General features: G+C 37.8%; 1 protein-coding gene across 7 annotated transcripts in view; it reads right to left on the bottom strand.

The window, feature by feature from the left end:
- LOC109433178 (serine/threonine-protein kinase Genghis Khan) overlaps positions 1 to 26467 on the bottom strand; it is a 187331-nt gene that overhangs the window by 110177 nt on the left and 50687 nt on the right. For all 7 annotated transcript variants that reach the window (XM_062860822.1, XM_062860824.1, XM_062860825.1 and 4 more), the window contains one exon: positions 8284 to 8321. The gene's annotated coding sequence lies outside the window, so the exon portion shown is untranslated. The remainder of the gene's footprint in view (positions 1 to 8283; positions 8322 to 26467) is intronic.

The following is a 26467-nucleotide window of genomic DNA, read 5'->3' as shown; positions in this document are numbered from 1 at the left end:
GCTACGTCACAAAGAAGAATCTCTCTGGGAATTCTTCAAATTATCTCCGTATGAATGCCTGAAGAAAAATCTGTCTCTGAACGAATATGTACATATATATATATGTCTAAGAATTTCTGGAGAAATTTCTGTAAAGATCTCTGGAGTTTTTCTCTGCGGAATTGCTGAGCATGTGATTTTACATTTTTTTTTGTAGAAATTCCTGAAGGAATCTCTGTTGCAATTTCATTAAAAAACCTCTAAATGCATTACTGGAGGAGCCCCTGAAGAAATTTCTGGAGAATTTATTGAAGGGATCTGTAGAGAAATTTCTGGAACAATTTTTGAAAGAACTCCTACAGAATTCTCCCTAGGAATTCCTTAAAAAGTATCTCTAACCAATGTCTTTGGCCAAAAAAAATAAAAAATTTAATATGAACAAAAGTCTACAAAGGGGCGAGGAAACGATTAAAAATAAATCTACGAAGCTTATGGACAGCGCCTTTGAACCTAGAGCAATCTGTCTGCATACAAATTAGAAATGATTTTAACATTTGAGTTGTTTCTCAGATTGACAGATTGAAATCAATGTATGTTAAATTTTCAAGCAATTGAATCCTAAATCATTGTTCTGGACAATCGATCTCTCACGAGAATTTCGCATCATTCGAGCAATTGCCAAGGGCATCAAATTGATGACCGCCATCATCGTTAGCATCCATTCGTTCAACGTTAATTTAAATGCAATTTTAATTAGACACACACGCAACAATTAAAGAAATCTGTTTCTGCATGAGGAGAGCATGCACTACACTGGTATGGTGGGGGCGTTCTTTCACATACGAGCCGACTCAGCCAGGCCAGAGCAGTCTCGTTCTTCACTCAGCGAGACGAGCTCCGGAAAAAAGGAAGGACGTTGTATCCGGCGCTCGATTTGCACGTGTTGGAAATTTAAAAGATCCACCCGCACCGTACCACATCGTGACGTTCATTATTACGATGGAACGAGTTAGCACCCATCAGCTAGCAAGCTACCCAGCTAGAGATAGAAAGAGTGCACTCATTTGTGCGGGCCTTTGGTGGAACCAGCTAAACGGACAGTTTTGCGGCGGCCCGCGGTAATATCTGGCACAATAGGGGCATCGATTTGCATACAATAGGAGCTGAGCCGAGGAAATAATGGTTGCACGGCAAATTGGTCGATAGCCTTATATTGGCGTGCAGAGCCCTCGTTCGGCGGCAGTGTACACCTAAGATAGCTTAGGTGATCTTTCCCATGGTGGTGGATCGGATTGTAATTAAATGTAACATTCAACCAACTGATGCGTATCACGTTGAAAATGGATAAGCTTCGATTGTTTGCGGCACATGAGAGGGTGTATTGACGTCTATTGGCCATGGGGATGTGTTTATGATGCATTACTCATTTTTCCTCCGTGGATTTAAGATTTCTACTGTTATCGTTGATAAAAGCGGATAAAATGTTAAGAGATCTTTATCGACTTAAATTTACGAGTTTTATCATCCTGTTCAACTAATTAACTAATAACATGGATTGTACTCTTACAAAAAAAATTCACAATTGTCAAATATTGGCCTAAAATATCTAAATCAAGCGGTCATTTGAGCCACAGTAGATCGATAGAAAACTAAAACAACACGACGAGACTGAATCCAAAAGCGAACAAACAGAAAGAAAGTATATGTCGAAACGAAATGCGACCATCATCCCGTGCTGCTTTAAAGTTGCCTCTGATTGGGTTCGCTTGGTACACTGTAGTGCATATTTATGCCACCGCATCCGCATTGTGTAGCCCTCCCCTTAGCCCACGCCACTGAATCACAAGCCAACGAGCCACCGAGCACACTATTTCGCATTTAAATAAAATTCATTTCATTATTCTCAATTTCGAATAACAGTAAAACCAATGACACTCGTCATGTACGCGGTGTAGCGACGACAGCAGCAGCAGCGTAAACATATTTGGCACAAGCGACGAACAACGGTACAAAATGCGAAGAATGGTCAGTTTTTTTTCGAAATGGGCTCACTTGGTTGGTCTGTGCTGATTGTTTGCTAATGCAGTTTGAAAATTTGTCACTTCGAAATCGTGGGATGTGATGGAGAGAAATACGAACGAAACGCAATCAAACATGTCAGTTCGGTATGAATACAGGTAAAAATATTGGAGCAAGTTGGATTTTAGAATTTGTTATCGAATTCCTCTTTCGAATCAATTATGGTAATTCGATGCATGTAGTGTTCAAGGGACCCCATTAATTTTATTAGAAAAAGGAATACCTCGATTTAGTGCACCTCGATTTTATGTACATTTTTTATCGATTTTTTATCGATCTCGTTAAACACTATTTTTAGACAACTTATTTTTGAACTGCCATATCTAGGAAACCAGTGAACCGAATTCAATGAACTTTTGAACGTTTATCAACAATACATTGATGCTTCTCTCATGTCATTAAAACATAGGTACTTTTTGAACGTTGAAAAAAGTTATCATGGATTGAAACTTTTTGGAACTTTCTCGAAAAAATGTATTTTTTTACATCAATGCCATTATGTGTTGATATCCACAGATTTTGTACTTCTGTTCTCAAGATATCTCTGATAAGATGTATAAGAGCCTATTTGAATTGAAAGAATAACACATTTAGTAATTTTTGTATGATATTGTAAATTTGACTTATTTTCCTCTATATGGGTAAAAATGTCAAACCGGTATAACTTTATTCATCGTGAGAAAATATTACATTTTATAGCGTCGCATCAAGTATCAATATATAGTTGATAAACGTTAAAAATTACATTCAATTCGGTTCACTGGTTTTCGAGATATGGCAGTTCAAATATTAGTTGTCTAAAAATAGTGTTTTACCAGAACGATTCTAACTTCGCGAAAGAAAGACCAATCGAGCTCAAATTTGTACCAATCATTCACATATAATAGGTGAACAAACAGTCAAAATTTGAGAATTTTCGATGCTCTCTATGAAAAGTTACAGCATGTTGAACGTTTTTGTGAGAGAAAAAAAACTTGCCTATGTCAAACATTTTGGGCATGTATATTTACCTTAATCTCATACTTCTTTTTCTGACCTCATTTTTTTTCATAAATATCTCTCGCCTTGTCGATGATCACGATGAGCGGAGTATATGGGATAATTTGCTGGCGAGATTTCTTTACAATTCCCTTAGCAATGGCAACATTTTTGGCGGATGCATGTAAACTGAACATTCGCCAGATTTTTCCTAAAAGCTTGCTCACAAACTTCTTTCAAGATTTCTTATGATTTCCTGTCCGAGAACAGTAATATATTCCCGACATTTTTAGTAGATGCCTTATACCTACAGCATTGTATTGTAGAAAATTCCATAAAAAGGTCAGTGTACTGCTTCGGCAGATTACTGACAAGATATGTGATAAATTATTTCCAGTGCTGTCCAAGGGTATGTCATAGTAAAATCAGAGCTAGTTAGTCAAGATTCCCCGATTTCAGCGCCCATTCACTGGAAGGAAGGGGTAATCTGCCCCATTCACAAGAAAGGCGATCATTTGGAATGTGAGAACTTCAGGGCGATCACTATTTTGAATGCTGCCTACAAAGTGCTATCCCAGATCATCTTCCGTCGTCTGTTACCTAAAACGAACGAGTTCGTGGGAAGTTATCAAGCCGGCTTCATCGACGGCCGGTCGACAACGGACAAGATCTTTACCGTACGGCAAATCCTCCAGAAATGCCGTGAATACCAGGTCCCAACGCATCACCTGTTCATCGACTTCAAAGCGGCAGGCATACGACAGTATCGACCGCGCAGAGCTATGGAGAATCATGGACGAAAACGGCTTTCCTGGGAAGCTGACTAGACTGATTAAAGCAACGATGGACGGTGTGCAAAACTGCGTAAGGGTTTCGGGTGAACTATCTAGTTCATTCGAATCTCGCCGGGAACTGCGACAAGGACTCTCATGCCTACTCTTCAACATCGCTCTGGAAGGTGTGATGCGACGAGCCGGGCTCAACAGCCGGGGAACGATTTTTACAAAATCCGGACAATTTGTGTGCTTTGCAGACGACATGGACATTATTGCCAGAACATTTGGAACGGTGGCAGAGCTGTACACCCGCCTGAAACGCGAAGCAGCAAAGGTCGGACTGGTGGTGAATGCCTCAAAAACAAAGTACATGCTGGTAGGCGGAACCGAAAACGACCGGATCCGTCTGGGTGGGAATGTTACAATAGACGGGGATACTTTCGAGGTGGTGGAGGAATTCGTCTACCTCGGATCCTTACTGACGGCTGACAACAACGTGAGCCGTGAAATTCGGAGGCGCATCATCAGCGGAAGTCGGGCCTACTACGGGCTCCAGAAGAAACTGCGGTCGAAAAAGATTCACCCACGCACCAAATGCACCATGTACAAAACGCTAATAAGACCGGTAATCCTCTACGGGCACGAGACATGGACCATGCTCGAGGAGGACCTGCAAGCACTCGGAGTTTTCGAGCGACGCGTGCTAAGGACGATCTTCGGCGGTGTGCAGGAGAACGGTGTGTGGCGGAGAAGAATGAACCACGAACTCGCTGCACTTTACGGCGAACCCAGCATCCAGAAGGTGGCCAAAGCCGGAAGGATACGGTGGGCAGGGCATGTTGCCAGAATGCCGGACAACAACCCTGCAAAGCTGGTGTTTGCAACTGATCCGGTTGGCACAAGAAGGCGTGGAGCGCAGAGAGCACGATGGGCGGACCAGGTGGAGCGTGACTTGGCGAGCATCGAGCGCGACCAGGCCCCTGGCATCAATGAAATATATCGTAGCCAACATCTAACTGCCTTATACTCATATTCGTGCAAATTGAAACGAGCGTGTAATCAACAAACGCAGCTTTTGTTTGATGTTGTGAGCCACACAGGAAATCACATTCATAATGCGTGTTTGTTGGGTTGCTTTATTCAACTAATCGCATGCTCCTCTTACCGTACATTAATATTAAAGCGAGTTTGAAGTGTTTTGTGATCATAACAGGTGGAAAAATGATTCCAAAAACTGATCAACAAACCAAAATAAATGTTAAACAAAAAATTGTTGATGTTTTCGCATTTGACAGTGGGCGCTATTTATTAGCGCCCAGGACATCCTGTCTACCATGATTCCAATGCATTGATATAGACCGTGTCAGGGGCCTGGGCGCGACCGAGGATGGAGAGCGGCAGCCACGAACCGTGTATTATGGAGAAATATTGTTGATTCAGTTTTATCTTGAATTTGATGTAATACTAAATAAATGAAAAAATGAAATCACTGGTCCATTCCCATCATGGATAAATTTCTGGAGGAATCTTTGAAGGGATCGCTAGAGCAATTCCTGAAGGAACTGCTGGAACAACGTTTGAAAGAATCCATGGAACAATTTTTGAAGAAATCCCTGTTGAATTTTCTGAAGTTATTCTAGGAATATTGAAAAAGTCTCCTAAGATGAATTTTTCAGAAGAAATTCCAGCAGGAACGCTTGAGATATATTTGAAAAAAAAAAATGCTGGAGAAATCCTCTAATAAAAACCTAAACAATTTTCCAATGAATTCCTGGACGAATCCATAGAGAAATTCCTAGAGGTACGCTTGGAGGCAATTCTGGAGTAATTTCTGAGAAAATACATGGGAGAATTTCTAATGAAATCTCTGTGTGAATTTATGCAGGAATATCTGCAAGAATGTCTCCCATCCTTTCCGTAAGAATCCTTAAGAATCTCTGAAAGAATCTGTAGACAAATTTTCTAAGACTTTCTTTAGAAATCCCTGGAGCAATTTCTGGAAGAGAAATGTCTATAAGGAATATCTAAAAGAATGTGAAAAAATCTTGGGAATGTCCTTAATAATCTCTTTTAGAATATCTAAAGCGATGATTGGAGAAAAAATTTTAGAAAGCTTCTGAGACAATTTTGAAAGAGTTCTGAATTACTGATGCCAATGTATCCGTTATTTCTAAATAAAATCCATGGAGTAAATTTGAGAAAGTTCATGGAAGGTTTTCTAGATAAATACTTTGAAAAATGTATGAAGGAATCTCCATGAACAAAAAAAAAATCTTAAGAAATTCATTGATGAATTTTTGGAACAACATATGCAAGATTTTGTGAAAGGAATTCTTGAAGAATTTTCTAAAGAAATCCATGTAACATTTTCGGAAGCTATCCGTGCACGACTTTCTTAAGGAATTCTTGCAGAAATTTTTGGAAGACATTCTGAAGTCTAAAGGAATCCCTATAAAATTTTGTGAAATAATTTCTGAATGACTGCTTGGTCTCTTTAGGATTTCCTGGATATTTTTTAAAAGTAAACCTACGAGGGGTTTTCAAAGGAGCATCTGAAAGAATTTCTTCAACAATTCCTGGGAGATATTTTCAGGAACTCGCGAGATATTTTTTAAATGAATCCTAGGATAGATTTCATCAAAGATTCATGAAAGAATTATCGAAAAATCTGTGGAAGTTTTTTCAAAGTAATCCTTAGAGAAATTTGTAAAGAAATCTCTGGAGTAAAATCTGGAGATAATTCTGAAAAATAATATAAGTCGAATTTATAATAAAAGTTCTCGAAAAAAATGTGAAGGGGAGTTTCTATAGGAATTCCTGTAGAGACTTCCCGAGTGGATCTAACGAATTATTTTCAAATGATTCCCTGGAGATATTTCTAAAGCAATAACAGAAAAAAATTCTGACAAAAATTCAGATTTTTGATAAAAAGCAATTTTTGAAGAAAATCCCGGAGAAAATTTAGGAATAAATCCTTGGAAAATCGTTTGAGAGAACGTTTAAAGGAATTTCTGAAGCATTTTTTGGAAAAAAATAGAAAACCCCGAAAAAAAACCCTGAAGGATTTACTAAAGAAATTACAATAGGAATTTCTGCAGAAACTTATATTCAACTTTTTGTGAAACTAAAGAAGGAATCCCTAGTGGAATTTCTGGAGAATTTGGAAGTTGCTGCGTGATGTCTTTGGAAATCCTTGGAATAATTTCCAAAGAACCCTAGTACATATCGGAATAGCTTCTAAAGGTATCGCTGAAAGTTTCACTAAAGGATTTTCTGGAGAAATTTCGGAATAAGTGTTCAAATAAATTACTGAAGGAATATCTGAAAGAAAGAATCCCAGGAGGAATTTCTGCTCAAATTTATGTTTTTTTTTGGAAAAAATGGAGGAGGTTCAGAAGTAAATCATGCAATATGCTTTGAAAGAATTCTTTGTGGAATTTGTAGAACAGGAGTAATTTCTAAACAAATCCCTGAAGAAAACTTCCGAATGAATCAATAGAAGAGTTTTTGAAAGAATCCGTAAATTTTTGGCCGAATAGTCAGAAAAAAATTCCGAAAGATTTCATTTAGAAAGATTTTTTAGAAAAATTTGAGAAGAATTTTTTGGTAGAATAGTTTCTCCGAACGAATGCCTAGCGAAATTTCTGGTATGATTTGTGAGTGAATAATCATGGAGGAATTGAGTACACTGGCCACTTTTCCGGATGTTCCGGAGACCTGGTGCCCCCAAGCAAGTGGCCACTTTTCAATCAGTTCTGGAATCTAGCTTGCGACATTTCAAACTTCATGATTTTGCAAAATAAGACTACACAGATAAAAATAATGAGGTTTACACGTCATGTAAACTTCATTTTAGTCATGTAAACTTAGTGTTATGATGGTTTACATGATATATCATGTAAATTTATGTTATATGTCATGTAAATTCTCAGGGTCATGCTGAATTACATGACATATAATGGAAGTTTACATGATATTTCATGAACTTTACATGATATGTCATGTAAACTTCTGCAATATCCCACGCTCCAATTATGTGCATCATGTCACAGAATTTTACACTCTTTTTTCGATCTGTGTATTAATACATGTTTCACGAGATTTTGAGTACACTGGCAGCTTCTGGAGCTTCAGCAGAACACTGGATGTTCTGGAAACCTAGTGCCCCTTTTTGATCAGATCTGAAACCTAGCTTGCGACATATCAAAATTCATGATTTTGCAAAACAAGACGCAGAATAGTTGTCCCATTCTCATTGAACACGGCAGACAGAGTACTACTGATATGTACATGTTTCAAGAGATTTTGAGCACACTGACTACTTCTCCGGATGTTCCGGAAACTTGGTGCCCCAGGGAAGTGGCCACTTTTTTTAGCACTGTTGAAGCCTAGATTGCGACATACAAAAGGGGGGAGACTCCGTCAGAATTTTTCCCAAGCACCGATTAGTCGACGCGGACATTATACTTACTTTCTTCTTAAGCTTTCCCTAGTTGATTATTCAGAAGCCTGAAAGAAAAAAAGACAAAGGTGACTAAGTTAGTATTCTGATTGTTATGCTTAATATGTAAAAGTTTCAGAAGAACAGTTTTAGATAATAGAGTAAAAAATGCATTAATCTGATTGAAATAAGTTTGACAAGATTTGAGAAAAACATATTTTTATATCCTTCAAAAGAAGAATATTAAAGATGTTGACAAGTCCAAGGCTTGTGCAGTCTCTGCTGTGTGGTCCAATGACCACACGTATTTATACTACCTTGGGTAGACATAATGAAACATACCTAGACATTTAGGTACTGTAATGAATAGTATTTCATGTAGGTAGATATCCTATACACACAACCATTAGGTAGACACTACAGTCCTTTCCCCTTTAGAAAACTCAGAAAGTCGTTACCAAAATAATTCTTTACTTTACCAAAGAGTACAAATAACACAAATCCATTCACCAAAACATAATATATGACAATTCCGCCACAAAAGAACAATTTCGTTCACCACAAAAAAATAACATTTCGTTATTACCAAAACAAAAAGACAATTTCGTCAATGCAACATCGGCCAAAAAGAACATTCTGTTCACAATAAACCATAAAACCAAAAAAGAACAATTCCGTTCTCCACAAAAATAACAATTTGTTATTACAACAATTTGAAAACCAAAAGGAAATAATTTCGGAATAACTCAAAAGAAATTACACGTTCCTTGATCCTCGTCGCCACTTTTATATCCTTCAAAAGAAGAATATTAAAGATGTTGACAAGTCCAAGGCTTGTGCAGTCTCTGCTGTGTGGTCCAATGACCACACGTATTTATACTACCTTGGGTAGACATAATGAAACATACCTAGACATTTAGGTACTGTAATGAATAGTATTTCATGTAGGTAGATATCCTATACACACAACCATTAGGTAGACACTACACATATCAACTAGTTGTTGATTTAAAATCGTTGAAGTAACTGAAGTTCGTAGTCCTCACAAACAGATGAAGCAACATGCTTTTGTCTGAGAAAACAAGTCATTCTAACGGGTGTAGGTTAATTCTCACACATAGTGACATTCGTCATACAATAACATGCTGGATTCATAAAGTACGGAATAACAAAACATATGGCACACAGGATATCAACATGGGGATGGTAACATAAGGCTGAATTTCAAAAGGCTGAATGCACATAAGGCTGAATACAAAAGGCTGAAACTATGGATATGTAACAAAAGGCTGAAATTACAAAAGGCTGAAATAACAAAAGGCTGAAAACATGGCAAATTCCAAAACTTGAAATATGCATAATAATGAACTCTATAGAATCTGAGCTGAGGGTATAATGATTTAAAATATGGTATTACACAAGGAATTATATTTTCCGGAATACTATTCCCCGGAGTGGCATTTGCCGAAATGTCGTTCCCGTTGGTGCTGTGTCATTATGCCGAAGGATATCAGGTCTCAAATGCCACTAAGGCGAATGGGTTATAATGATTTTAATGCTAAGGAGGTTTACTAGGCAGCCTAGTTGAATGGTTAAATTATGATCTATGCATTTACCTCGAAAGAACAGCCTTTCTAAAATAGCGGGAAAAATCTCTGATGGAAGAGTAAGTATTGTGGCCGCAAATAATACGACCAAGCGGAAAGATTTGATGATAATATCTGCATACTAATAACTCTCCCGTGAGTGATTTTTCCTTCTATTAAAAATAGGCTGTTCTTTTGAGGTATTTGCATATATTCAGTGTTGGCATTTTTACCAATGTGTAAAATGCAGCAAGCTTCTGCGTGCGCATATTCCTTAAAAACGATTCATCGGAGATTTCCCCTTCTTTTGAACACAGACTGTTCTTACTGTGTTTGAATGTCATAGCTGCATCTTTTTTTTATCAAAGGTTTTCCTTCTTTTTAAATGTCGAAAGAACCATAATTTAAGTTCAGGTGTTGAAGCTGCTTACTTTTTACCAGATGTTTCTCCTTCTTATAAAATAGGCTATTCTTTCAAGCAGTATTGTATTAGAACAGAACGTGAGCCAAAAATGAGCTGAACACTTAAAATTTTTTGGACGACAAAGCATTGAACTTGCCTGTCAGAGCTTTTGCTGCTTAAGAGCGCCCGCTCGGTTCCCATTCCACTCTGAGTTCACATGCGCTTATCTTCATCATTAAATCCTATGTGTCTTCTTTCCTAGGACTAGAACCTTGTGCCGCATCTACATGTTTGGACGTTATTATGTTATGTCACAGGGAAATGCATCATAGATCCTTTGGTACGACATTGTAGTCTCGGATATTGAAATACAGCTCCAGGAATTTAGATTTTTCGAAACACACGATGGTCGGACTGGTTCACTCTTCAATAAAAGGAGATTGAATTAGCCAAAAAGGCCAAAAGATTACCAAAATTGAAGGGTGAAATGGCGCAAATATGAACATTTTAGTATCATAGATACCAGGGTAACATGTTAGTCAGCATGCTACGGGTTCAGTCCTTTCCAGTTCATGCCGCGTTCAATTTGCATGTTCAAATATATTTGATCGCAGTGTGCCGAGTATGAACTTCAATGCAAATTGAACGTGTTCACACTGCAGTGCTGCAATTCGGTTCTAAATTCTTATGCGCACAACATTGGGGGAAATAGTTTCTGTCGATATGTGGTGCTAATATACCTGTTTAGTTACCCGGAGTTCCTTGAGAAACTTAATCAGAAATGGCCAACTGATGGACCGATGATCAGACTCTATTGGTTTAGGCAATTTTATGATTTTCGATAATTCATGCCAATAACTCCGTTACTGTATTGTATTAAATCATATGATTGGAAATCCGGATTTTCCAAAATCCATATTGACCGGACTGGTACGCTCAGATATGGTTTCAATAGCAGAAGAATTTCTGAATCTAATGAGCTCAAAATGTTTGAAATCTGTGGAAACATAGTGTAATTATGGCCATTTCAGTTTTGCGAATTTCGCTAGTGTTCAATTTAGAGCTCGCACGCGTTATATATTTACATAGAACTGAACAAAGTTCAAACATTTTTGAGCAACAGTTAGGTACAATAATTTTTGCCTCAACTACCGCTTATTACCCGAATTACCCGAACAATTGTTTACATCTAAGACTCATTCAACCTAGTTTCCGAGTTGACACACATAATACTTCAAACGAGTGGAAATAAATATTTGAAAGATTCTTTTGCTTCCTATGATCATTTTCAAGTCGAGTCAAATGTTTATCAAAGACCAATAGATTAGCCATAAATGTCCAAAATGTCATTTCATTCGATTCTCTACAACTTTCAAAACTTTTCAACATCTTTCAGCCTTTTGATATCTTTCAGCCTTTTGATGCTTTCAGCCTTTTGATCATTCAGCCTTATGTGTTTCAGCCTTTTGATCATTCAGCCTTATGTTATTCAGCCTTTTGTACGTAACCCATCAACATGAACCGAAGCTTCAATATGTAGAGTAGATACATAAAGCAGGATGGCATAATACCAACTGTCTACACCTCAATCGCCAAGTGCTTTCGCTTCCTCAACATTAACAACAAGAACAACTACTGTATGATCCGTGCAAGCGGAAGACAACACACGGGCCAGAACGAGAACAAACGAGATGAGGAAATGTAAAAATTACGTCATTCGAGAGAATTCCTCGCATACATAGGTATGTCCTATATAGGTAGACAAGTGAACGACACGGGATGGTGACGACACCAGAGATTTGCAGTGGTGCAAAAATGTCGAAATACCATCAGGAGAGCATCGAGATACCGGCTACGTTAGCATGGGGTCGTCGGTGGATCTCCGCGAGAGGGATTGACAACGTGTGTTGATGTGCGATTTGTAATGCCTGCGGAAACTTTACGAGAGAATGTTGTCGCCATGCCACGCCGGGTGAGGCGTCGAAAATTATCTAAGCATAGAGAGGGAAGCACCATGATAGTCATCCCCATCGGGTACTATCATTGGGCATTGGGAAACGGAATGAGAATAGACCAGCTCGAGGTAAATGCAGCACTTTACCATATGTATGACAACAGGCGACTTCATAAGTGTAGTTCAAGTGCTTTCGGGCAAGTGTTCTCCTCGCAGTTCCCCATGAAACACACTGCTTTTGCAGGTTTGGCTGTGAGTCATCGTAAACAGTCAGAGCGTGTCTAGGAGCGTGTGCATATTAGCGAATATATGCGAATGAAACTATTCAACCTTTCAATTAGGACTAACCGTTTCTAACCGTTTATTTTTCTACTACGACACTACATGTTATTTGAAACATTTTCTTTCAAAAACTCATGTTTTCCAAGAAATATTTTTTTGTAAATAAAAATGTGACATATTTACTTCAACCTTAATTCAAAACTATGTTCAGCACAACTACTACGATTTAAAAAGTTTTATGAGTCATCATACACAAGTGCGACACGAATGCACCCTGGTGTCAAGTGTCGAAAATAAACAAACAAACAAAACATCATACACAAGTAGTTGGTAAGAGGTGATTGTTTTAGACACAATCTTCAATAATGCTTTCCACTGAATTGTGTCAAAGTTATTCTATCGAAACAAAATTGTGGCTTCCAAAGCGGCGAAAGGGCATGGGTCCAGAGCCGTAGCGTGGTCCCATGGCGCCCCTGGCAAGCATTCGGAATGGCGCCCCACGACAATTGGCTTCTTTAGCGGTGTTGAGATGACTCCTGAATCTGCATGTCAAACTGAGCCGAAATCCAAATTTTCATGAATTTTGGTGCCCGGGAACCTATTTAAAAATCAGTTCGAAGTTTGTATGGGCTCGATTTGTCGAATCACCCCTCGTTGCAAGCAGTTGTTCAGCTGTCAAAAGGTGATTTCAAAAAATGTTATGAAATTGATTTTAGGAACCAAAATTAAGTTCTAAAAATCTAAAAAAAAAACATAGTGGCTCAAAAAAGGTGCTCTTTCTTTAAAGGCTGGTTTTGGTGTTCCGAAGAAACAGATTTTCCCCGAATTTTTCTTTTTTCTTAGAGTATTTTTCAATTGTGTATTTCTTTAGGTGTTTGGAACGACTTTTTTAATTATGAATTTATCTTTAGAGGCTTTCCACGGACCAGCACGAATCCATTTTAGTCGATGTTTTTTAATCTACTGGATACTTCTGTATACTATTCCTTTTTATATGAGAAACCATTTTTTTCATATCAAAAGTTCATATTTTGTCTCGACTAACTTTCAAATAGGGCCTATGAAAAAATGGAACACAATCAAATAAAAAATATAACACGGAAACGGCTTGTTCGATCGGAAAGGTGTCTTCAGCAAAGTTGTAGAATAATATATGGCGGCTCTCAGAAAAATACACATTGGAAAATTTATTTAGTTTTTCTTCTGAAAAAACTGAATTTTGTTACTAAAAATTAAATATCTTAAAAAGCTATTTTTTTACCTTCGTGTTTTTTTTTTGTGAGAATAAAGTTCATTCTGTTAGCTATCATCTGTAAAATTTTTATAGTGGAAAAAAAAATGTACAAAAAAGTTATGGCACTTTGAACATTTTTGGTTACGTGTTTTTTAGAGTGCATGACGAATTTCCCGCAAACTAGATTTTGGGGTTGGCAGCACCCTCTCAGATTTCAATGGAATTGTGTAGGTATGAAAACTATGTACTTTAAAGCAACGTTGCATACTTTGTTGTTTTTTTTTAATTTATCTACACTAATATTTGAAAAGGGCTTAAGTTTTTGACCGTTTTTTTATACCAATGTAACTTAAAAATAACATGACCTACAAAAAAGTGTGGTATGTGTGACTTTAAGGAGTTTGTGTGAACTTTCAAGTAAAAAATTGAAATATTGAAAAAACGATCACGCTAAAAAAGTTAAAAAATAAATTGAAGTCAAATTGGAGTACATGCCCAATTGCGAAATTAAATTAATCCTATTTCGGAGAACCAAACCTCATACCAACCATTAAGAGTATAACTCAAAATGGATCAAAGTAATTAAATTGCTTTTATCTGAATCTAACTCAACACAAAATGTTTTTTTTAGTCAAACCAATTTTTGGGTATTTTTATACAAGGATTTTCACATATTAATATTGAACATAGCTTCATATGTTTCAATTATAAATCTATCCAATACAAAGAATATAATTTAAGATTCTCTTTTGAACCAGAACACCAGATCTGTTACACAGAAATTTAGAATATCAACCAGAAGTCGAATTTCAACTTAAAAGTTTCCTTATTCATAGGAGAATAAAATAAATACTTTGCATTAGATAGACTTGTGAATCAAACATATGGAGCTATGTTTAATTTAATATATGAAAATATCTGTAAAAAACACCCTGGATAAAAACTTATGTTTTCTACCGTAGATAAACACGCAAAATGATGACATGAAGTATTTTTTGTTAGGAACCGTCCATAAAAGACGTAGCATTTTAGGGGAAGTTTATGATATTGCTAGGAGCCTTCTATTAGGTATGGGAGAATATACTTTAAGAGGGGAGGAGCTGTCAAAAATTTTCCACTAATGCTACCGTGATTTCGAATGCAGCGATATGGTCAAACTCAAACATAACAGAATCATTGAAAAAGGTCCAATAAAGACCGAAACGTTGGGTTAAGAAAACATATAGTTGTTTTTGATTGACCAAATTAGACTGAAATGTTAATTAAAGATATCATCCAACGTACAGTCGATCACCCAAAAAAAGTCAAACTCAAAGCAATACAAGAAGTACGACCACGATTCTCATCAGTCAACGAGATAGAAACTTTTATTACAAATCATTTTATTGCAATAGGTGAATATCATTTAAAATAAAAAATCAATAATTTTGCTTTCGGGATGCAATTGATCAGTAAATGAAATACCTTTGCATGTGCCAAAAATATAGTTTCTACCTGAATTAACCACCCCAGAATGCGAAATGCTACGCAATACTTTTACAAATTTTCTCAATTTTTAATTATTCAAGTTTTAAATTTAATAAATTTCATGAAAACGCCTTAAAGTATACAGTTTTCATACTGAAAAAGTGATTGATTGATTTGTCTTTATTAGAGAGACTTTCAGCCCTTGGCTGGTTCGTCTCTTCTGAAAAAGTGATTACTTCCTGAAAAGTGCAATTTTATGTATAAATTTGATTTTTTTTTTAAATTTGGATGATGAAATCAGGTTTAGCAAATACTTGGCAGCTAAAAGCATCCATTCGAATATTCATTACATGTGCGATACAGCCATGGTAACAAAAGTTTGAAAGGGTATTTGAGATTCGCCAAACACGCAATTACGGAAAATATATTGAATTTAATACAGAAATATGTGACTAATTGACTGTAAAACATGTAACTCATCATTCAATAATCCTTTAGTCGGATGGTCATTTTCTACAAATTGTTTTAACTTTAAAACAATATTTTTAACAAATAAAAATGACCCTCACGTCGATCAATTTCACCCCACTGATCAATTTCACCCGAAATCACGGTACCTCAGAAATGCTTTTCTTCATTAGTGTCCATCTTGCGAAATATGGCAAAACTTTCAATAATTATAAAAATGTCATTTTTTGCAAATTGAAATATTTTTTCTTATTTGCATTTTTTGACTTTTAAAGCGTATTGACATTTTTCAATGTTATGAAAGTTCACATGATTATCTAAAATTTGCCCATACATAACTTTTTGTAGGTAATGTTATTTTTAAGTTATATTGAGTAAAAAACGGTCAAATACTTTAGTCCTTTTCAAATATTAGTCTAGATAAATAAAAAAACAACGTATGCAATCTTGTTTAAAATACATAGTCTTTAAACCTAAGAAATTCCATCGGATTCAGTTTGCGTGAATTCGTGGCGAGTTTGCGTGAATTCGGCATACACTCTAAAAAATACACAACCGAAAATGTTCAAAGTGTCACAACTTTTTTGTACATTTTTTTACCATCATGAAATTTCAACAGATGGTAGCTAACAGAATGAACTTTATTCTCACAAAACATCACGAAGGTAAAAAAATAACTTTTTGAGATATTAAATTTTTAGTAAAAAAATTCAGTTTTTTTAGAAGAAAAACTTAATAAATTTTTCAATGTGTATTTTTCTGAGAGCCACCATTTATTAATCTACAACTTTGCCGAAGACAGTTTTCCGATCAAACAAGTAGTTTCAGAGATATGATTTTTCATTTGCATGTGTTCCATTTTTTCATAGGCCCTATATGAAAGTTAGTCGAGACTCCATAAAAAGTTTTAATATGAAAAAATGATTATTTATATTGATTAGAACAGCTGTGCAAAATTATATGCAAATCAAAAATGCAAAATTAAAAAAAAAATGATTTTTTTCGTGCTGCTTCGTGGAAAGCCTCATTTATTGTTATTTACAATCAAATAAGCTTTACCAAATAAATTTACCAACGGCTTCTTCTGAAGTTTAATCAAAATATTTCCCAGAAAAAGGTGAATTTTCAGTAATCTTTAGACGCACCATGGACATGAAAGAATGCCGGGAAAAATTCCTGTAGAACTCTCTTTCTAAGTTTTTTTGTTGAAATCTCCAGAAGAAGTCCTGCTGGAATCACTGAATGAACTACTGAAACTCTGGAGGAGTTACCTGATGAAAGCCCGGGAAAAAAATCAGCAATAATTTTTAATTCCTTGAAATCCTAAAACAGTCTGTGAAGAATTGTCTGTAAGAATTTGTGGAGACCCACTGAAAATATTTTTAAAAGAATTTTTGAAGTAATTCCTGATAAAAAAAACTTAAGGATTCTGTGGAGGATATTCTAAAAATCCCCAGAAGGTTCAACGAAGAAATTCCCTGGAGGAATTTCTGAAGAAATCCATGTAAGGCTTTAAAAAAAAACCTTTGGAGAAATTTTGGATGAAATCAATGGCAGATTTTCTAACGAAATACCTGGGAAAATTTATGAAAAAAAATCCAAGTTCATGATTTTCTGAAGGGGTTTATGGGAAAAATCATGGTTTTATAGAGGGACTCCAGCAGAAATTTATGGAGAAATCTTTAGTGAACATGGAATAATTTTGGAAGAAATCAATGGTAGATTTTCTAAGCGATATGAGAGATTTCCTCTCAGAGGCATTTCTGAAAAAATCCTGGGTGGGATTTCTAAAGGAATCTCTAAAGGATTTTCTATAGTAAAAAAGGAAAAAAAAATGTGAAATAGAAATATGGAGAAATAGAAGCTTAAACCCCTAGAAAATTTATAGAATCTGTGGAGAAATTTCTAAATGTATCTTGAAGGAAATTTCCAAATTTATCCACGAAAGATTTTTTGAAAGATTTTTTTAGGGAACTATGGAAGTTTATCTAATAAAATCCTTAGAAAAATAGTAGAAGAAATCCTTTAACCAATTTCTGAATGAATTACTAGATAACTTTTTCTTCCTAGAGGAGTTTCTGTAAGTATAATTTCGAGAGAAATCTCCAGAAGAATTTTTGATTTTCTGTTTTGAGTTTTTGTAAGAATTTCTGGTAGAATTGTTTGAGAAATTTTGAAAAAAATCCCTAGAAGAATTTCTGAAAGAATTTTTGTGAGATTTTCTGAAGGAAACCTAGCAAGAAATTGCGAAGAAATACTCAAAATCTATAAAATAAAATATCTTCATTCTATTTTCTTCTAGCCCTAGGCGTTTTCGGCGCCCCTCTGAGGCTGGCGCCCTTGGCGGGGGCCAACCTGGCCAACCGCACGCTACGGCTCTGCATGGGTCTCATAGTAATAAAGTTTCCACCAGCAAGAGGCGCCCTTGTTCCCGTCAATTTGCCCGAGCTGTGTGTCGTCGTTCCATGGGATACGGTGTTGCGATCGATGTTTGCATCAACTATGTTCTGTTCTGTACATTAAGATGGATATTTATTGGTGAGCTTGTTCTATCTTATTTAAAATGTATGAAATAAAATACCAAGTTATATATTTTTTCATGTGACTATTTATCCAGCAAATGTTGAAACGTTCGCCACGCCAATCATTGGTTCAAGATGTTGAGTTAGTTTTCATTAGTTTTTCAAGCATGGTGTCGACCATGGTGTTTTATGATTAGACAAAATGAAAATAACTGCTTTGATTCAAACAGAGAAAAACTAGCTTCCAGCTCCGTTTATTAATTCTTTGTGTGGTTTTGATTGTTCCAAACACGGAACATAAACTACTATTCTCTTGCTCATGATTGGCGATAAGTAATGCTGATTTTTTCTACTTTGTTTTGCTTTTCCAATTCCTACTATGCATAATTCATATTTCCAATTGAAATAAGTTTTAGCTACCCAGTAAAATATTTTATAGTTATGGAAAAAAAAAATCAACGACCAGCAATCGGCCATATCCCAACCTACAAGCAATCTCCAGCCAAAACAAAATATTATATCGTCCGGTTCCGAGTGCCGAGGATGGAAATATTATCATAATTTATCCCTCCCCATTGCGTGCTATCCACTCTCTCCCGTCTGCAAACTGAATATAAAAATTCAAAATCTCCTTCCTGGTGCAAACCGAACCAGCAAAGCACGACATGATACGCCGCTGGCCGCCTCTCCCATTTGGATGTCCATCCGGTCGTCGCCGTCGTAATCCCGTTCCGGAACGAATGAACGGACGTGTATCGGAGAGCTCGGTTGCAGTCCCTTTGCCACTACACGGGAGTGGATTGAAGGCTAAATAAACCATAAAAACGCACGAAATGGAAAGTCAGTCTAGACGGGAATCTACCGGCTGATTGCGCACAACGCCGCACGCGCTTGCCGACAGATTGTCTGTATATTTATTGCCAATGGTCTGCCCCGAGTGGGCTCCGTAATGACTGTTTGTGTCATACGTAGACGTTCTGGAGCTACCGTGAGGGATTCATGGACTGTTCTGTGAATTTTGGTTTTCGACTGTGTACCAAGCATTACTCAGTCAAAGTTCTGCCCGTGTGCTATCAAGACCGAAAACTTATGCTGGCAGTTCTGACCTCAAAATCTGGCACCCAAATTGCTTGGTAATGAATTTCTCTTCGTGGGCGGGTGGTAGACGTCGCTTTCAAAAATGCTTTCGTGCTTGGAAAATCAATATGCCGGTAGCCGGTAAAATTATGCGGCAATGCGTGGGGTAAACTGGATGAGGGTAAATAGGAAATGGTCGAATGGGAATGACGGCTTGTTAGGTTTCTTCACATCCACATCCAGTGCTACTTCTTAGATTTTCTGTTTCCTTTCTGTAATTTCGTGTTTGTAGGTGTGAATATTTAATGATTAGTTTTCTATATTCGACGTCCTACTTTCTGATTCTGATATAATTTAGACCAATTTTTCTTGCATCTGATAGAAGGAAACAGCACTGATTGTAAACATAGGAGATCATTTTTTTTTTATTAATGCCAATCTTAAAACTGATCTTCAGAACTTTGTGGAAATCTAGAATGCATAAAATTCCAAGGCGCCGTGTTTGTTTAATTGACAAATAGGACGCATTATTTTTTTCCTTGCAACTTAAACAACATAGTTACCCAAACTTTTCCTCAAACAACATCAAATTTGGCAAGAAACCATAATACCCACGCTATTTGCACCATTTCATTGCATAAATGGTGAGTTGATCGTCTCACCATATAAAAATCCACCATTAGGTGGTCTGAAAAGATCACCATGGTGGAATACCATGGTCTACTGAGCTATCAAACACAAACAGCTAACAATCCTTCCCTCGATATCTAAGAAAACACCCAGACAAGACTGCTTTTGAGCGAATGCTTTCTCGATATCGTAAACAACCTTGTGTAAAAGAGTCACAGTGGACTTACCAGATTGGTAGGCATGTTGGTTCACATGAAGAGGCACGTTGGCCAGATGAACATCACGGATGTGATGATCCACAATGCGTTCTAAGCATTTCAGAAGAAAAGAGGTCAAACTGATAGGTCTGAAACTCTTTGCTTCTTCATACGACGCACGACCCACTTTCGGAATAAACTTTACAGTAATATCCCGCCAGGATTTGGGAATATATCCTGTAGCAAAACTGCAAACAAGTAGTTTTTTCAAAACATGTTTGAAATAATCAAATCCCTTCTGAAGCAAAATAGGATAAATCCCATCTGCCCCAGGAGATTTGAAAGGAGCAAAGCTATTAAGTGCCCACTCAATCGATTCTATAGTTACAATACTCCGAGCCAAAGCTAAAGAATCATAACTACAAGAAGAAAAGACATCAGGTTCATCCGAAGATGTAATATCTACACATCCAGGGAAGTGTGTGCTGAATAAGCATTCCAGAACTTCCTCATCAGAGGAAGTCAGATCGCCATTTGGCAAACGAAGTTCGTTCACCCGGAAATCCTTAGATTTCACAAGGATTTTGTTTAACCGACTGACTTCACTCAAGCTGGAAACATTTGTACAAAGGTTTTTCCAGCCGGATCGTTTAGCAGACCGGAGAGCTTTCCTGTAGGCCTTGCGAGGCGACCTGAAAGCCTCCAAACCAGCCGAACGTCGTCTGTTCCAACTCTTTCCACATTGTTTCCTGAGTTTCGCCAGATCAAAGTTCCACCAAGGGGTTCCTTTTGTGATCTTTACAGACCGTAGAGGGCATGCTTCTTCAGAAGCTTCCATGATGAAGCTCGTTGTAGTATCAACGGCATCATCTAAATCACTTGGAGAGTCAATGGATGGTGAGTATCCATGAAATTTGGCCGCGACCAAATCAGTAAAATGATTCCAGTTTGTTGACCGAGGATTCCTGAAACGCAATGTTTGCGAAGTAACATTTAAGTTTTCAAAAAAGATATAGCGATGGTCAGATAAAGATTCTTCATCTGACACATGCCAATTGGTCAGCTCGTGACTAATTCTGCTAGAGCAAAGCGTTATATCTAACACTTCCTCTCTAGCAGATACCATGAAGGTTGGGCGGTTGCCTATGTTAACCCTTTGGAGCCGGAGGGGTCATATATGACCCCGGCGATGAAACCGAGCATAACAAACGTGTTCGACACCAGCGAGGTTGCGTCGACAGCGGCGAAAAAAATCGGCTCCAAAGGGTTAAGTAATCCAAGATCTGTACTGCTTAAGTATTCCATCAAACTGGAGCCTCTCAAGTTAATGTCTGAGCTGCCCCAGATGATATGGTGAGCATTAGCATCACTGCCAACAATTAGCGGAAGGCCTTTTGAAGTACAGTATGCGATGACTTGTTTGAAAGCATCCGTAGGGGATGGTTCATCATGCGGTAAATAAACCGAACAATAGACGTATTTCCTGTTGAGGTTTCCAACAGATACATCAATTGTGATAGCACATACATCTCTGGTGGTTAGTTCAGAGATGAGTGTAGCAACTATTGCGTTGTTGTCAAGCACACAGGCTCGAGGCATGACACGCGAGTTTGCCATTTCATGTTTACTGTAAGTAGCAAAAACCGGGTTCACAAGGTTTCCTAGATAGAAATTTCCCTTACGAAAGTAAGGTTCTTTTACCAAGGCCACTTGGGCTGTACCATTTTGCATAAGTCTGCAAAGATTGATCGTTGCTGTTCTTTTATGCTGAAGATTGATCTGAGCTATCCTAACCGTAGCCACTACCCAAACTAGGTAAGATTAAACTCTTCGCAACAACAGCACAACAAAGAACAGCAACAATAAAACCAAATCGGTATCGATTGGAAAACGCCAAAGGCGAGGATACACAGAATACACTGTGTAAATCGCATAATGCGAAACCATATAGGTGAAAATTTAAACTAATTAACAACATCTTCATAATCCCGCCCTTATTAAGCCTCAAGTGAGACTAAAGAAGGGCAGCTGATTGTCTCGGAGAAACACAAGGTCCACCGCGCTATTGCTCAGGTTAGCGCAGTAAGGGCTACATACTGTTGAGGGCGCCCTGGTACTCCACAGGCTCCGTTAGCGGTTAGGTTTTTATAAGACTCCCCTAGCCATTCATTTCTAGGCACGGTAAGCATAAAGCCGCATCACACCATGAACTAGGGGTCACCTGTTGGTGGATTCTTACCACCGGAACGGTGCTATTCTTAGCCAATTAACCCTAAAAGGGATACCTTCATGGCCTCAGTTTCGTCACCTCGCTGAGTGTGTTCCATCAAAGACGAGCTCTGAAAGTCGCCTGAGGTCCAATGGGTTAAGACAATCGCTACCGACACTACACAGCTATCTAGGCTGATCGAGAAAAGAAGTTAATATTGATGATCAACTTCATACGGACTCGAACAGCCGTCAAAATGGTGAGTTGATCGTCTCACCATATAAAAATCCACCATTAGGTGGTTTGAAAAGAGCACCATGGTGGAATACCGAGGTCTACTGACCTATCAAACACAAACAGCTAACAGTCCTTCATAGGCTGGCACATGATGACCCCGCAAGGCCTAGTTTGCTGGTGCCAGGGTCAGGAAGATCATCTGGGATGCCAAAGAAGGCACATGGACTGATTTCACAGCGAAGATCACTAAGACCAGTAGTTCAAACTATGAAGGAAAGTCAAAGCTATCAGTAGTGCTACACACTAAAAAAATCTCAATTTTAATAGTGACACAATTGATCGAACTGCCTGAAAAAGCTTTGACATAAACATAAATGTGCCACATTTTCACACTTTTTGTGACGTTCGTATTAAGTTTGTATTGTTTGAGTTCTTCCAGCCATAATTTTAAATCACAGAATTGATAATTTAGTTCTCTGTGCTGTAAATTTACGCGATATGTTACAGAAACATAATGTTTACTGATGTTGAACTGTCAAACAGCACCTTACAAAATCAGATGAAGACTGCAGTCGATTGGAAATTAGTTTATTACGAAGGTGAAACAGCATGTAAACCGCTCATAAATTTAACACCGAGTTGAGCCACAAACTTGGAAATGACAATCCGTTGCCATCAGCCGATGCAGTGGTAAACTGCGATGCCGGCTGACGCCAGCAGTGACGACGCGACAGCCGAACCGGCAAGTTCGTTTATGGTAGAAGTTGTTCATCTTCGACTGCCTTCTCTTCAACTTGGTGAGTCAGCCGAGAGAGCAAGATCGAAAACTGACACTCTGAGGATCGAAGTTCGATTCCCGAATGGAACTTTTTGTATTTTTTTGTTTCAATATTCGGTGCTATAAATAGCACAGTTCTCAATCATGTATACAAGCAGCCGACGCGCTGAGCTGTTGCGGTAAAATTACATGAGTCCAACATTTTCCGTTTCCTGTAAAAATAAGTTCGCACACAATTTTGCGTCAAATGTGTTGCTTTTATATGTCGGACTTATATGACACAAAATTACAAGATTTTTTCGAAGTGTGTAAGAACTAACATGCGGAAAAGGTTATAAAAGTAGAGCACCTCAACAGGCCGGCAAACAGTAGTTTCAGCGAATTTTTCCTGCATGTCCAGTCATTTGTGGAAGCGGAGTTTTGATACTCCATTGTTCTTTTTCTAGGTATAAGTTGACGAGTATACAAAAATCACTGGTTCAAGTACCATTTTGAATACCGTGAATTAGCAGCAAAATATCCATGCAAAAGCCGTTCTCCAAATGCAACAAACCATTTGACCGGCACTTGACTGCATCATTAGGTAGATGGGGAGGCCAACTGTTTACTAAAGGCGATGATGTTTCGAAAGCTAAAATAAACCAGATAATTTGCTGGAATCGCAAACCCAACGCAAACGCCCCACAGCGATGGAACAGTTCTCTCGTTTTCGCCCATCACCACGCAACGGCCTTGCGGCTTTCAGTGGTTGAAGATGAAAAAACATAAACACTCGTGCGAAATTTATATGAGCACGTGGCTGTATGGTTTGCTTATGTTCGTATCGAATCTTTCCTTGTGTTAGGAAAGTACTTCAACTGCTTGGTATGACTTGATTTTGGGATGAAACATTAAAAAAGAATCTACTTCCAAGTCGTTCAAACATATTACCCGAATGTTCTGTAAAATGTATTCCAATAGAAGGTTTCGTTACATTAAATTGTTCCACATAAGGACAAAGTAAACGAGATTTCCAAAAATTTTATGTTGAAACCTTCAAATTTGATGAATTCATATTTATTAAACTTTTTATCATATGGTGATCAAACTAAGTATAATTAGCAATCAAGAAACAAACAGTCCTTCATGTTATGGCCAAAAGGCAGCACTACAGCTGATATTGAGAATATTACAAAGGAACGTCTAAATCTAATCTAATCTAATCTAACACATACGCAGCCAGTACAAGAAAGCATCCTGGAAAATAATCGGGTTAGATTACGCCCGATTACTTTTCTTGTCAGTATTGATGCTTGCAGCATATCAGAGATATGACACAAGCGTCAAAGCGGCCAGGCCTACTGCGTAGCGTTTACCGCAAAGATGATTCTTTGAAATATTTCGAATTCATTGCATTTTTTCAATAGAAATACACTAGAACTCCAATGGCGCTGTAGTCACTTTTCTCATTTAATTATTTTAATAACTTTAATTATAATAACTTACTATTTTGAAGTGGCCATCTTGTTGAGGACCTTTTGTTTTGGTAAACAAATTTAACTTGACACTTCTAGTACCGCTGCTGAAGCTGTAAGGGCGTGGCAAACTAGATGTTAGTCACATGAACAGTCGCGACATTGGACTTCTGTGGCTAGTTATTCTACTATTTTTTCTTTAACTTCGAATCACTTCATGAATCTACAGGGAAGGAAGGATGCGTGGACATACCGTACCAAACGCTCCGATATATAAGAAATCATAATGTTGTATGTATATAATAATGAAAATAAAAGAGCAAAACATGTATCATGAAACATTCTCACCAAATTTGAATAATGCATCGTTGGATCCGCTAAGGGGATGGGGAGGGGTTGATTTTCTCTGCTTCAGTGATGTCCAGTTGCTAAATCTTGATGATTGGTTTCATTTTGGGTCGAAAAATTCACCACTTTTGATTAGGCTTGTGTGCAGTATTTCAGAATTTGTTATAGAAATTCTCTTGATGGAACACGTTTTTTCACATTTAACTCAAAACCCACTCGAATTTCACGAAAAATACAGCTGGTAGACTACTACAAATCGCCTCAACAACGGAATAAAACTATAACCCGGCACTTAGGCATTTTAGATTGCGAAACGTGTAGTCTTGCGTGCGGTGGACACATGAACACTCAAATTTCCAATTCATTTTTCACTAAAAAAAAACAACCGCCACCGGAACGTCGCACAATTACCCGAAGGAACCGTATAGAGCATTTCACATTTTTTTCCTTGCTCTCTTCATATTTTTCTTCATGGCGATCAAGCGGCGTTCAGCGAACTTGCGCGACAAACATTTCACCAACTCACAAAACTTCCCGCTCGTCGCGACCACACTCGATCCACTCCCGCTCGAGCCCGGATCGACGCACCGGAAGGACGACATTTTGACGATACTTTCCGCAATAATACGCCGAATCGAATTTTACGGACACGAAAAAAAAAGTCAGAGAGCGAATATTACAAAGGAACGTCTAAAGACAGAAAAAGTGCTGTCATTTCTAACTGAACAGTATATGTAACTTCAAAACAGAAATGGTTCGTCAGTTTGGTTAATTCGAAAGATTTTAGTCGTAGAAGTCCCGTCTGAACAGTGTAATAATGCTTTCATTTATTCGCAATCTGACTGTTTGTCAATCGGATGTATCTCAAAGCCTCTTGTTATGTTTAACACACCTCTAGCCATTTATTTATCGACGTTTTTTTTCACAAGACACTAATCTCGCTCATCATGGCACGTTTGACAACCACACTAAATTGATGCCTCTGAAATCGCTATTTGATTGTAAACGTATTTTTCGCACTAGACTGCGAGTATTGCACACGACACGCTGAATGCTGTTATTATTCCATTTAAAACGATTATTCTAAACATTCTGCAAATTGGTGATAATTGGAGTGCACGAAAGCTTGCGATAGAGATGAGATGAGGCCTGATGGCTCTGGCATGGTTCGACGTTTTAGCACACAACATCAGACTGACGACGGGGTGGCGATAGAAGGGGGTGTGTGAACGTCGTTATGCAATGCACCATCATATAGTACTGCAATCGAGGTCCAAGCCACAGGCCGGTGTGGTATGGCATTGGCGGAGGTGAGGCAGCTATTTAAGCTTTTTTTGGAGGTCAGTACGGTTTTGCATTGAATCGTCG

The sequence above is a fragment of the Aedes albopictus genome, chromosome 3, assembly GCF_035046485.1.
Source record: "Aedes albopictus strain Foshan chromosome 3, AalbF5, whole genome shotgun sequence".
NCBI classification, from domain to species: domain Eukaryota; kingdom Metazoa; phylum Arthropoda; class Insecta; order Diptera; family Culicidae; genus Aedes; species Aedes albopictus.
Note: the sequence above shows the minus strand (reverse complement) of the source record. Positions and strands in the feature narration are given on the sequence as shown.